General features: G+C 41.8%; 3 pseudogenes; 2 read left to right on the plus strand and 1 right to left on the minus strand.

The window, feature by feature from the left end:
• Window positions 1–1,901: 1,901 nt before the first annotated feature.
• Window positions 1,902–4,463, plus strand: LOC123483261 (annotated as a pseudogene).
• A 703-nt stretch (window positions 4,464–5,166) lies between these two features.
• On the plus strand, window positions 5,167–8,712 carry LOC123483255 (annotated as a pseudogene).
• A 3,073-nt stretch (window positions 8,713–11,785) lies between these two features.
• The window catches only part of LOC123483262, a 98,980-nt pseudogene continuing 97,350 nt past the window's right edge, over window positions 11,786–13,415 (minus strand).

Below are 13,415 nucleotides of genomic sequence, written 5' to 3' on the forward strand. Positions count from 1 at the left end.
AAAACCGCCACCTGCTGGAGAAGACAGATCTCTGGCCGAGTTGGTCCTCTCGCTTCGCCTCTTCCTCTCGGATTTCGCTTCCTTCCTTTCCACAAAGGTAATCCCCCAGAAGTAAACAGGAAATTACACGTTTTCGCGAGAGAATTTTACTTCTGGTTAACCGAGTGCTGTTTCTGATCCCATGTAAACCTACCACCTCCTGTCATTGTGCCCTTGATCAAGGCACTTAACCCCCCACAAAGTAGAACTGCACTGTTAGTGGTCAACCCTCCATCTGAAGAGCTCCTGTGTGTGCAGGCTTTGCTTTTGATCCAGCCCTGAAACACCCAAGTCTGCTTATCAAGGTCTTGTTGAGCAGCTCTTGTTTAGGCTACAATGTGGTTAGACCAGGGATTGAGCAAAAGCCTGCACACACAGTAGCTATCCTGGAGGATGGTTGCCACCCTTGTGAAAGTGATTATGATCCACATACAAAAAAGATGAGCACCACTTTAGCTATCTTGGGTTGTAAACATTAAACTGGTACAGTGCGACCCCCCAACACTATCTGTAGTCTCTCTGAACAGGTTATCTCTCTCAACAAGATAAAAGAAGGTGGGATAACTCAGAACACCTCTACCTTTGCTGTTTCCTTGCAGGTTACAAACCAGAACCCTGGCATGGTTACAAACCATCCCCACCCAATGGATGTGGGACGCCCCTCTTCGGAGTCCAGGTGAGCTAGTGTCATGTCTGACTTTGATCTATAGCAGTGGTCTTCCTATTAGTCCTGAGGGGGCGCAGTGTGTGCAGGCTGTTGTCCCAGCCCAGCACTAACACTCCTGATTCAGCAAGTCATGGTCTTGATTATCAGCTGTGTCAGAGAGTGCTGGGCTGTGACAAAACCCTCATGGTTTTGATGATTAGCGGAGACCTGTGTTTCAGACAGTGAATCTTGCACACACTATAATGTATAGCTACAGCTGCGGCGCTTCAGGACCAGGAATTTTGATTCGTTTTTTAAATTTATTAGGATCCCCATTAGCCGAAGCCAATGGCGACAGCTAGTCTTACTGGGGTCCGACACATAACGGAAAAGACATTACAGACAAAATACTTTACAATTTACATACATTTAAAAACATTAACATGTAGTGTGTGTGTGTGTGTGCATCTATCAGTTACACATACATTTCAGTTCATACACACAACATGGGGAGAGGCGTTGTGCCATCAGGTGTTGCTTTATTTGTTTTTTTAAATCAGGTTTGCTGTTCACTTGCTCTATATAAGATGGAAGGGAGTTCCATGCACTCATTTCTGTGTATAATATTGTACGTTTTCTTGAATTTGTTCTGGACCTGGGGACTGTGAAAAGACCCCTGGTAGCATGTCTGGTGGGGTAAGTGTGTGTTTGTCAGTGCTGTGTGTAAGTTGATTATGCAAACAATTTGGAATTTCCAACACATTGTTTCTTATAAAAAGAAGAAGTGACTCAGTCAGTCTTTCCTCAACTCTTAGCCAAGAGAGACTGGCATGCAGAGTATTAATATTAGCCCTCTGATCACAATGAAGAGCAAGATGTCTTTCTTTGCAGCACATCGAACCCACAACCCTGGCGTTGCAAGCGCCATGCTCTACCAACTGAGCTACACGGGCCCCGTGGACAATAATCGTGGACAATAATCAAGATAAGATAAAACTAGAGCCTGCAGGACTTGCTTTGTGGAGTGTGGTGTCAAAAAAACAGAGCATCTCTTTATTACGGGCAGACCTCGCCCCATCTTTACAACCTTTGAATCTTTATGTTTTGACCAAGACAGTTTACAATTTAAGGTAACACCAAGTAATTTATTGTCCTCTACTTGTTCAACAGCCACACCATTCATTGCCAGATTCAGCTGAGGTCTAGAACTTACGGAATGAAAGACCACTGTTTATAGGAATGTTATTACACCTGTCATATTATACACTACCAGTCAAAAGTTTGGACACACCTACTCATTCAAGGGTTTTTCTTTATTTTTACTATTTTCTACATTGTAGAATAATAGTGAAGACATCAAAACTATGAAATAACACATATGGAATCATGTAGTAACCAAAAAAGTGTTAAACAAATCAAAATATATTTTAGATTTTAGATTCTTCAAAGTAGCCACCCTTTCCTTTGATAACAGCTTTGCACACTCTTGGCATTCCCTCAACCAGCTTCACCTGGAATGCTTTTCCAACAGTCTTGAAGGAGTTCCAACATATGCTGAGCACTTGTTGGCTGCTTTTCCTTCACTCTGCGGTCCAACTAATCCCAAACCATCTCAATTGGGTTGTGGTCAGGTGATTATGGAGGCCAGGTCATCTGATGTAGCACCGTCACTCTCGTTCTTGGTCAAATAGCCCTTACACAACCTGGAGATGTGTTGGGTCATTGTCCTGTTGAAAAACAAATGATAGTCCCACTAAGAGCAAACCAGATGGGATGGCGTATTGCTGCAGAATGCTGTGGTAGCCATGCTGGTTAAGTGTGCTTTGAATTCTAAATAAATTACTGACAGTCCTTTAGTTGTGGTTTCTTTGCAGCAATTCGACCATGAAGGCCTGATTCACACAGTCTCCTCTGAACAGTTGATGTTAAGATGTGTCTGTTACTTGAACTCCGTGAAGCAATTATTTGGGCTGCAATTTCTGTGGCTGGTAACTCAGAGGTAACTCTGGGTCTTCCTTTCATGTAGCGGTCCTGATGAGAGCCAGTTTCATCATGTTTTAAAGTAATGATGGACTATCGTTTCTCTTTGCTTATTTGCTTATAATGGTGGAACAAGCCCTCACGACGCCAGGACAGCGGAGTCACTCACCACCTTCCGGAGACACTTGAAACCCCACCTCTTTAAGGAATACCTGGGATAGGATAAAGTAATCCTTCTACCCCCCCTTATCCCACCCCCCCAAAAAAAATAAAATAATAATAATAATAATAAATGTAAAGTGGTTATCCCACTGGCTATCATAAGGTGAATGCACCAATTTGTAAGTCGCTCTGGATAAGAGCGTCTGCTAAATGACGAAAATTTAAATGTACATTTGAGCTGTTCTACCCATAATATGGACTTTGTCTTTTACCAAATAGGGCTATCTTTATTTTTACACTGCTGCTACTTGCTGTTTATTATATATGCATAGTCACTTTACCCCTACCTACATGTACAAATTACCTCGACTAACCTGTACCCCCACACATTGTTGTTATTATTATTATTATTATTATTTTGGTTTGTTTGTTTATTAAATCATTTCTTAACTCTATTTTCTTAAAATGACATTGTTGGTTAAGGGCTTGTAAGTAAACATTTCACGTTAAGGTCTACACCTGTTGTATTCAGCATATGTGACAAATACATTTTGATTTGATTTGATTACACCTGTCATATTATATATTGCATTGAATATTTGTGAGCATTGATCTAATGGCTATCTCTTTTGTCTACTCTAAAAGTTGACATTGACATCCCGTCCCTGACCAAGTTCTATAACCAGCACGACCATTGCTATGACACCTATAACCGTGATAAACACGACTGTGACGATGAGTTCCCGGAATGCCTGGAGACCATCTGTAGGAGATTACAGAAGATGTTGGGACTTGCCCAGAGTGTCCAAGGTAAGATAGCACCTGGGTTATGTTCATTAGGGCATGCAACAGGAAAACGTTTTACAACGGAATATGAAAATGAGTGTTTCTTATCAGAGAACTCCAGGTAGTTTGTCTGTTGAACACAACCCTGATTCATGTATTGACATGCTCCCAGTGTTGAACACAGAGCAGGACTTTACTCAAGCATTCCTCACAGTTAATTCAATAATGTGTACACCATCTTGTAGCTTGGTTAAATCATACTGAACTCTGCGCCACAATTGTCAATTGTTTCACTTCACTGGTAAGTGCAGCCTTCAGTCTGGTTTAACCAGGCTAACAATCTTGCTGGTGTGGAAGATCATACAACTCATCCATATTACTATGTGTACTACCTCTTCTATTACTTGTAATTTTTGATTAACTTATTATTGATATTGATGATTGATTATTGTACTGCAATGTTGAGGGAGCTAGCACAGAAGCATTTCGCTGCACCTTTTATACCTGCTGTAAACTGTGTACGTGACAAATAACATGATCTACTCAGGTTGATGATCTACCATGTCTCTCTTTATACAGCGTGTGAGAATACTACAACCCCTGCTGTTTGAGGCTGTCATGTACATGGGGTGTAAACCCTACATTGACAGCCAGAGAGACTCCTGCAGTGCACATGCAAATTGATGTCAAGCGTGATCTATGAGCTGACATTTGACATGTATTGAGCTTGCCTCATTCACAGACATATGCAAACATGCATTTTGTTTTTACAGTATCCCTCTGTATAATGCCACACCCTGAAACATGTTTTATATTATACTGAACAAAAATATAAACGCAACATGTAAAGCATTGGTCCCATGTTTCATGAGCTGGGAAATAAAAAGATCCCTGAAAGGTTCCATACACACAAAAAGCTTATTTCACTCATCTTTTTTGCATACATTTGTTTACATCCCTGTTAGTGAGCAGATCCCCCTTTGCCAAGATAATCCATCCACTTGACAGGTGTGGCATATCAAGAAGCTGATTAAACAGCATGATCATTACACAGGTGCACCTTGTGCTGGAGACAATAAAAGGCCACTCTAAAATGTGCAGTTTTGTCACAGAACACAATGTCACAGATGTCTCAAGTTTTGAAGGAGTGTGCAATTGGCATGTTGACTGCAGGAATGTCCACCAGAGCTTTTGCCAGATAATTTAATGTTCATTTCTCTACCATAAACTGCCTCCAACGTCGCTTTTAGAGAATTTGGCAGTATGTCCAACCGGCCTCACAACCGCAGACCACGTGTAACCACACCAGCCCAGGACCTCCACATCGGCTTCTTCGCCTGCGGGATCGTCTGAGACCAGCCACCCAGACAGCTCAGAAAACTCTGTCTGATTGGCTGTGCCCTGAAGCTCCCCAGTGGGTGGGCCTGTGCCCTCCCAGGCCCACCAATGGCTGCGCCCCTGCCCAGTCATGTGAAATCCATAGATTAGGCCCTAATGAATTTATTTCAATTGACTGATTTCCTTATATGAACTGTAACTCAGTAAAATCGTTGAAATTGTTGCATGTTGCGTTTATATTTTTGTTCAGTATATATTTGACTCTGTTATACGGTCCTCAATGGCTACAATGTGGTATTATACGGAAGTCGTAACGAGCAACGCGTGACTGACATGCCCAGTTGCCAATTGTATCCCGTTTATGTGGAGTTCAGCCAATCAGCTTAAACGGGCGGGAAGTTTCCTCATCCCATCAGCGTTAGTAAAGGAGAAGCATTATTCACTTGCGTGTACATGTTCAAAGGAGTATAGACCGCAACCATGTCGTGTCCAGGGAATGAAGACACTAAAGGTAATAAAAAGTCATATTTTTAACTTATAGTATGTATGTAGTAGTAGTCTTGCGGTTTAATGTAAAGTTGTGGTCATCAATTCATATAAGACAAATATGAAAGAAATCTCAGAAGACAGTTCGGACCCTCCCTGGGAAAAGAAAGTGAACAAAATAATAATAAATCACATGCTGAATGATATGTCGGGGATTTCACCATTTCCCCTCCATTTATCGCTTTAACTTTATAAGGTGTATGTCCGTATTATCTGTCTCTGTTTGTACTGCTGTTACAGTAGCCAAGTTTGTTGTTCACTGTCAGATGAATCGCGTTGCTAGACACTACGCAATAGCCTGGGGACTAGGTTACTGTCAGATAAGCACAGACCACAGACTTCAATTAACGTAACCTGATTTTATATCAGGTGTTAAGTCAATGTTATCAGTGAAAATACTTGTTTCACCGTTCTGTCAAATCTTGCTGTGTTGTCTCATATGTGATTTTGGTCACAGGGAGCGTTGAAAAAGACAGCAAAACAGCACCGAGGACAGGTGAGTACATACGGGCAATATCAGGTTAGGTAGGTCTAGGTGCTCAATGCTTGTAGAGACATATGCTAACGTACATTCAAAACCAAAACAGAAAGACTGTTTGAGGTACTGTTATAACGAAACTACCTTATCTCATGAAATTGCCTTTTTACGTAACTCAAAGTACACGCTAATTATGTAATGATTAACACAAACCTGCAGTTATGTTGTCCATTTGGCGTTTGCACTCAGCAATCACCTGAATCAAAACCAATTTACCCTCCTCTTGTGCTCACAAAAATAACCCTTAACACAAGGAACATAAGGAAATGGAACTCCAGACTTTTCCCTTTTCCCCTGTCCTCAATTGGAAGAATAGTCCAAATCCTGCTTTCCCCCACACCTGCAACAGCAGGTCTACTGGTCTTAACACCTGTAACCAGCCTGTTGAAAACCACCAGGACTGGGTGTTTATTTAACAATGGCTGCTTAACCCCAGAGTTGTAGGCTAGGCTACTAATTCACAAACCTTTGGTTGCAGAGCTTAACAATAGACCCCTGAAAAATACATCTGATCCCAAAAGCATTGGAGACTATTTGCATCGAACCTGCTGAGTTTTGAGATATCAGAAAGCTGTAAAACCACGAGAGGGCTTTGAGAAGTCATAAAAGAAAAATTCATGCAAGATTGTCATAGAGAAAGGAACATGCAATCTGAACATCTATCTCTTCATCAGGTCCTAGTGAGAACCTTACAGAAACAGATGGGTATTTCTCCAGGTAACTATTAGTAATAATATTACTTATTACGTTGTTATAAATGACTTGAATGTAATAAACATGTGTTTGAAATAAGTTCATGTATGTTGGCAGTTGAAGTGAACAGATAGTTCCTCATTTTTTGTGGTAACAGATAGGAAATCGACACTTTCTGTTAACAAATGTCTCTCATTCAGCTACACCCACTATAACAAGGTAATGGTATTTACAGTGGAGCATGGTTTTTTCTTTCAGCAGTTCTTTCTCTATGGACCCTGCGGAGGAGTATAAGATGGACCACAAGCGGCGAGGCATGGCTCTCATTTTCAACCAGGAGCGCTTCTTCTGGCGTCTGGGGATGCCTGACCGCAACGGACCAATGCTGACCGCTACAACCTGGTCAAAAGGTATACATGGCATCAGATATGACCGTGCTTCATAACTCCCTATAGACCGGTTCAGTCAACTGTAGTGCTGATGTAATTGTTTAAAAAGTTCATGCCTAAACATGTTTGACACTTGATTTTTCTGATTCAGATTTCAGGACTTGAACTTTGAAGTGCAGGCCTATGATAATCTGAAGGTGGGAGGAAGTTCTGGATAAAATCAGTGAGGGTAAGCAGCACTTCAAGTCATTCGATACCACCTCAAATAATCAGCTTAACATTCATTCCACAGTGTATCAGTCACAGTCTGTATTATACTTCAGAATAATAAATCATACGTCTGATACTCTATAGCTGCTGAGGACAACCATGCAGATGCAGACTGCTTCGTGTGCGTCTTTCTGAGCCACGGAGAAAGCAACTATGTCTATGCTTACGACAACAAGATCTCCATCCAGGACATCACTGCCCTGTTCAAAGGAGACAAGTGTAAGAGCCTGGTGGGCAAGCCTAAGATCTTCATACTGCAGGTAAACAGTCAGATGATGCCTTTGAATATAACCATTTTAGATGGAAACCTTTTACATTCAGTACTGTTGACTCATAGACCTATATCTGATGCGTGGGGGCCGGTGAAGGCAAATCTTCCTCAGACGCCATACTATTATTTTCCATTCTATTTGTAAACATTTGATCCACATAACCAAAAATATATACTGCTAAATCAAAACAAATTCTATATAACCACGACCATCATATTAATTGACGTTTTGACAGTTTTATGTTTCTGATTTGATTGACACCGACAGGCGTGCCGTGGGGAGAAACATGACGAACCAGTGACCCCCATGGACGTGGTGGACAGCGAAGTAAAGACCAACGAGGTGGTGGTGGACGCTGGGGTGGTCTACACCCTCCCTGCTGGCGCTGACTTCATCATGTGCTACTCTGTGGCTGAAGGTGCGGAAGACATGGCACAGCTGAGATAGTCCATTACCGAAAACCAAAATAAATACTATAAAAATTGTGGTTGTAAACGAGGATAGATGCATAGGCCAGTGATGCAGAGAGAATAAAGACATACATTCATTATTTTAATTCCTTATCAACAGACTCAGTTACTATTTTGTACCCAACTCCTTCTTACTGTAACTTGTATATAGTTATGCTGTTTAGACAATATCCAAAATAACTGCTTCCTTGTGTTAGTGTTATGGCGTTTGATCACTTGATTATGTTTTGCTTCTCACTTGGATTAATGGAATTCAGATCTAACTGACATACTTGTTCCCTGTCTCCCTGTGTGTTTGTGCAGGTTACTATTCCCACCGCGAGACGATCAATGGCTCCTGGTACATCCAGGACCTGTGTGGGGCCGTCTGCAAGTTCGGGGGATTCCCTGGAGTTCACGGAGCTCCTGACCCTGGTCAACAGGAAGGTGTCCATGAGGAGCGTCGGGAATTGTAACGACCGGACCGCCATCGGGAAGAAACAGGTCCCCTGCTTCGCTTCCATGCTCACCAAGAAGCTCTACTTCCGACCCAAGAAGCAGTAAGGGTTCCATCCACTGGGCAGCTACTACGTCATTCCTGAATCTTGCTGAAGTTGTTTTTAATGTTTTTTGGGAGAACGGTGGTACTGAATCTTGCTGGAATCTTGCTGTCGTTTTTGGGAGAAGGGTGTCCTTGACTATAATGTCTGGTTGTTCTTTTTGTTAAACTTTTGTCTAGATTATTTAGATTTTTGTCTTGAGGATCATGAAATGCACAAATCAAGCTGTGCATTTTCCCTTTATTCTAATCTTCTTCCCTATGAAACCAAATAGAGGTCCTGTCATATGCTGACGATTGTGTTTGCAGTGCTATTTTAACACACATTCTGTGGTGGCAAACCTGACCCTAAAACAAAGCACGTACTATACTGGTGAAACCTGCTTGGCTGATCGGCTTCAGGCTTTCCTGTTGGTGCCGACTGAGGTCATGGAATGTACCTGCAGGGCAGGTAAAAGAGTTGAGCATTAACATTTAAAATGACTTTATTCTCTGTCTGTCGATAGCTATTTGTTGAGAGGGGATTCTCAGTAAATGATTTTGCAACACCAGTGCCTTTAGGCCTTTCTCTTGAGAGAATACTGCTAATTCTTATCATTGAGTAATGGTTCCCTGGGCTTGATTTGTTTACCTCAACTATCTGTGTCAAATATACAAAGACATTTGCAAATTGTTTGAAGGAGGCAGTGGCTCTGGGGTTAAATCCCTATTTTGCATCCAAGAGGTTGTGGGTTTGATTCTCATCTCTTGTGCAAGTTCCTGCAACTGTCGTTGTCCAACATGGGAAGAAAAGTGCTGATTGTGTTAAGGAGCGGGTGGCTCTGGGGTTGAATGCCTTCCTTGCAACCAAGAGGATGTGGGTTCCTACCATATAAATACTTCTGCCCTACTAATCACTTCCTCAGTCCCAGAGCCATGTGATACCTTTGGCAGTGTTGCACAAGTTGATGATGGTTCTAACCTCATAACTTGATGGTTTCCAAAACTGTCGATGTCAAATATATGAAGAGATATATCCTTGGCATGAAGAAGGCAGTGGCTCTGGGGTTGAATTCCCTGTCTTGCAGCCGACAGGTTGTGGGTTCGATTCTCATCTCGTGCTTTCGAAAAAATTACTAAGAGAAGGGTTAATATTGTGAAGGAGTCTGTGGATCTCACCCAAAAAGCACAGGGTTGTAGGTTTGAACCTACTGCATGACTCTGAAGCATGGTTGTGTGGACAACAGGGACTCTGCTGCAGAGCGGAGTCAAGGCCACTAGGAGTGGCTGCCACATCAAGATGGCAGGAGAATGGTGGCGTTGGTACAAAGTGTGCATTAAGCTGGGGCTGTTAATCCTGGGGTCCCCTGCCATGGTTCCTCAGCAGTGGTTTTGGGGAAAATCCCTGGAAAAAGTAGACTGTCCTCTCTTGAAATACAAATCTTTCTTGAGGGATTTTTCCCCAGAACCACTGCTGGTAACAGGAATGGGAACCCCAGGTATTAACCCCCATCAGTCCTCCAACCACTACAGTGTCAACGGAACCACACTTAAGTGACTGGGATCAAACCCACAATCTCACGGGCACAAGCCTTACAATCTGTGCCACCGATTGCTTCACACTTTAAACACATCTCTTCGTATGTTTGACATCGACATTGGGGAAACGTACACTCAAATCACAAGAGATGAGGATTGAACCCACAACCTCTTGGTTGCAAGGCTGGGATTTAACCCCAAATCCTTCACACTTGAAGCGCTTCTCTTTGTATGTTTGACATCAACAGTTACAGAGACTGTCAATCAAGCACAAGAGATATGGATTGAACCCACAACCTCCAACTTCAAGGCAGGGACCAAACCCCTTATCCACTGCCCCCCATCTGGTCCTCTGTAGTCGACAGGATGAACGTTAGACTTCCACAGCTGCGGGTCCTCCATTGCCGATGCAGTCTCCTGCTCCTGTCCTTAATGTTTCATTCCATTTGGGAAAAAACTGGTGAAAACTTTGCAAAAGATGAGTGAATCTGGGCCTAAAGCTAACGATGACGTGCCTCATAATATGTTGCCTCTCCACTTAGACCTCTGAGTTTGCTCTGTCAAAAAGGGAATTTGTGTTGTTTCTATTTATGTACTTTGATGTGCTTAGCCTTTACAACTCAAATTTAGCTTTGCATGTTTTTAAAGTGGCACGCTAAATGTGAACAAACAACTCCAGTATGGAAAGTGGTAGCTCAATTGGTAGTGCATGGCGCTTGTAACGCCAGGGTAGTGGGTTCAATCCCGGGACCACCCATACCTAAAAATGTATGCACACATGACTGTAAGTCGCTTTGGATAAAAGCATCTGCTAAATGGCATATTATTATTATTAAAGTGTCTCAGGGAGTCAAGTGTCTAGTGTTTCAAAGACGTTAAGCAAACGCTTCAAGTTTGGTCACATGATCCACTGTACTACTACTGACTCAGGGAAGACCAAAGAAGTCATATACATTGTTTACTGCCACTATGGTAGTGCCATCATTTGTAATTCAAATCAATGGCCTTTTAATTAACTATATATATTTTTTAAAAAAAGCTTTTTTACCATTGTTCTTTTTATTGAGGGTATTTGACAACTGTTTTCATCTTAAGATCACTTTATTGGTTAATTACACATTGGGCCCAGGATTGGAAACCCTCCGGTTGCTGGCGCACGGCTCTAACCGTTAGGCTACCTGCTGCCCTCATTTTGTACAACTTTAACAGTACCAATCTTTTTTTTTTTTTACACCACATGACTACAGGCATATTCTTCAGCCAGAAAATATGCTAGTGTGTGCATTATATAGCTCAGATAAGACAACTCAGGGTACCAATCAACGATCTCATGTTTTAAAAAATATTTTATCATTGTTAGTCACTTGGAGATATTTACTAAAGCAATGACAATGCACGAGGTACTGCTTATTTGTATGTAAACCTGAGTGCTGGACACCAATTCATGTTTCTATTTCTGAGGTGTATAAGAACACGGGGACCATTTTATTCACCGTTGGTAAGATACTTTTCTTGTTATGTGGTCTACCAGGGAAATTTGGCTCTGAGCTTTTTGGGAGATGGGGGATTGCACTACTAGCATTTGGAGAGGTGCGGGGGCTCCTATTGAATTAGAATCTCTCATTTATACAATTACAGTTGTAAAACTTGAAATATGTTTAGGGTTTTTATGATTGAAATTAAAGTCAATTGAGGTGCAATAAAATAATGAAATTGAATTTGTGAATTCCGTCTCAGTTCTCTTAATCTTTGTAAACATTAGGAATGGATAATCTCATTATATACACACACACACGTCATTACTATTTCATATTCAGAACTTTGCTCTTCTATAAGAAATGACACTAGCTACTATATTGAATTACTGCAACGGCCATGATTGCAGAAAAAAATATGATTAGTATTCAGGAAAATGCTTTCTCATATGATATTTCTTTCAATACTTATATTACTCCAAATGACTTCGGTATCACTTCCAAGACTGTAAACAGTGTAAACCAAAACTCTAGAATGATCTGCAGGGTTAGTAAGAAAAAGGCACAATTATCAAAATAAACGGGAAGAAATGGCGTAGAAGTGCTGCTGCTCAGTAGTCCTTCAGTTTGACACGTGTGTGTGTGTGGTTACTCCTCATGGCTTGCGCTGGATCTGTTCTACAGGGAGCTGAAGTTGGGTTGGATTCCTTAGACGTCTCAAATCTTCTTCCACCTAAGGATGACACACACACAATCAGCAGAAGCCCCGTATAGACTCAATACATCAGTGGAAAGTCCATTAAGCAGTGATCAGACATTCTGCAGTGCCTTGTATAAGTATAGCAAAGTACCGAAGCCAACTCCTCTCTCAGATCATTGTACTTCTGCACGTTGAAGCGCTCCTTGTTGGCACCCTTGTGGAAGTAATACAGGAACTGCCTGTCTTTGGCGTCTGGATAGACATAATCCTACAGAGCAAAAGAACACAACCACCATGATCCATCTGAACACAACCACCATGATCCATCTGAACACAACCACCTTGATCCATCTGAACACAACCACCATGATCCATCTGAACACAACCACCATGATCCATCTGAACACAACCACCTTGATCCATCTGAACACAACCACCTTGATCCAGCTGAACACAACCACCTTGATCCATCTAGTACATACTGACTTGTGTATCAGCTTCTGCTCATAAGTATCAGGGTTTGAATTCTAACTTGAGATAACTGTGTGCAACTCGAACCTCTACGTAAATCATGCACCGATGTCATTAGGAGATTTGATCAAAAGACAGGTGATGCACCTAGCAGCGTAATAGAGGAAGGTTGGTGTGTGCCAGCCTTCTTGTTGTAGCATGGATGTATACAGTTCTTACTGTACTTTGATGATAGAATTTACAAAAATAATATGGACGTAGGACACAGGTGCTGTGGGACGAACTGGATGGTTTATTGGCCAGACTCTCTCGTGTCATCAATACCTGGGGGGGGCTTCTTCTATACAGTGCATCCTATACACATTGCAGTACACATTGCAGCCACAAGAGGGCAGACATACGTGGACATTTCTCTGTTACACTTCTAAGTGCATATCACCTGTGTTTTGATTACATCTACCATTGACATCAATGTAGAGGTTTGAGCTGCACACAGTTATCTAAAGTTAGAATTTAACCCCAATAAATCCTTCATACTGTACAGTGTATGGCAATGGAGGAGTAGGTCACATATGGGCACTTGA

Source organism: Coregonus clupeaformis, unplaced genomic scaffold (genome assembly GCF_020615455.1).
Source record: "Coregonus clupeaformis isolate EN_2021a unplaced genomic scaffold, ASM2061545v1 scaf0054, whole genome shotgun sequence".
Lineage (NCBI taxonomy): Eukaryota > Metazoa > Chordata > Actinopteri > Salmoniformes > Salmonidae > Coregonus > Coregonus clupeaformis.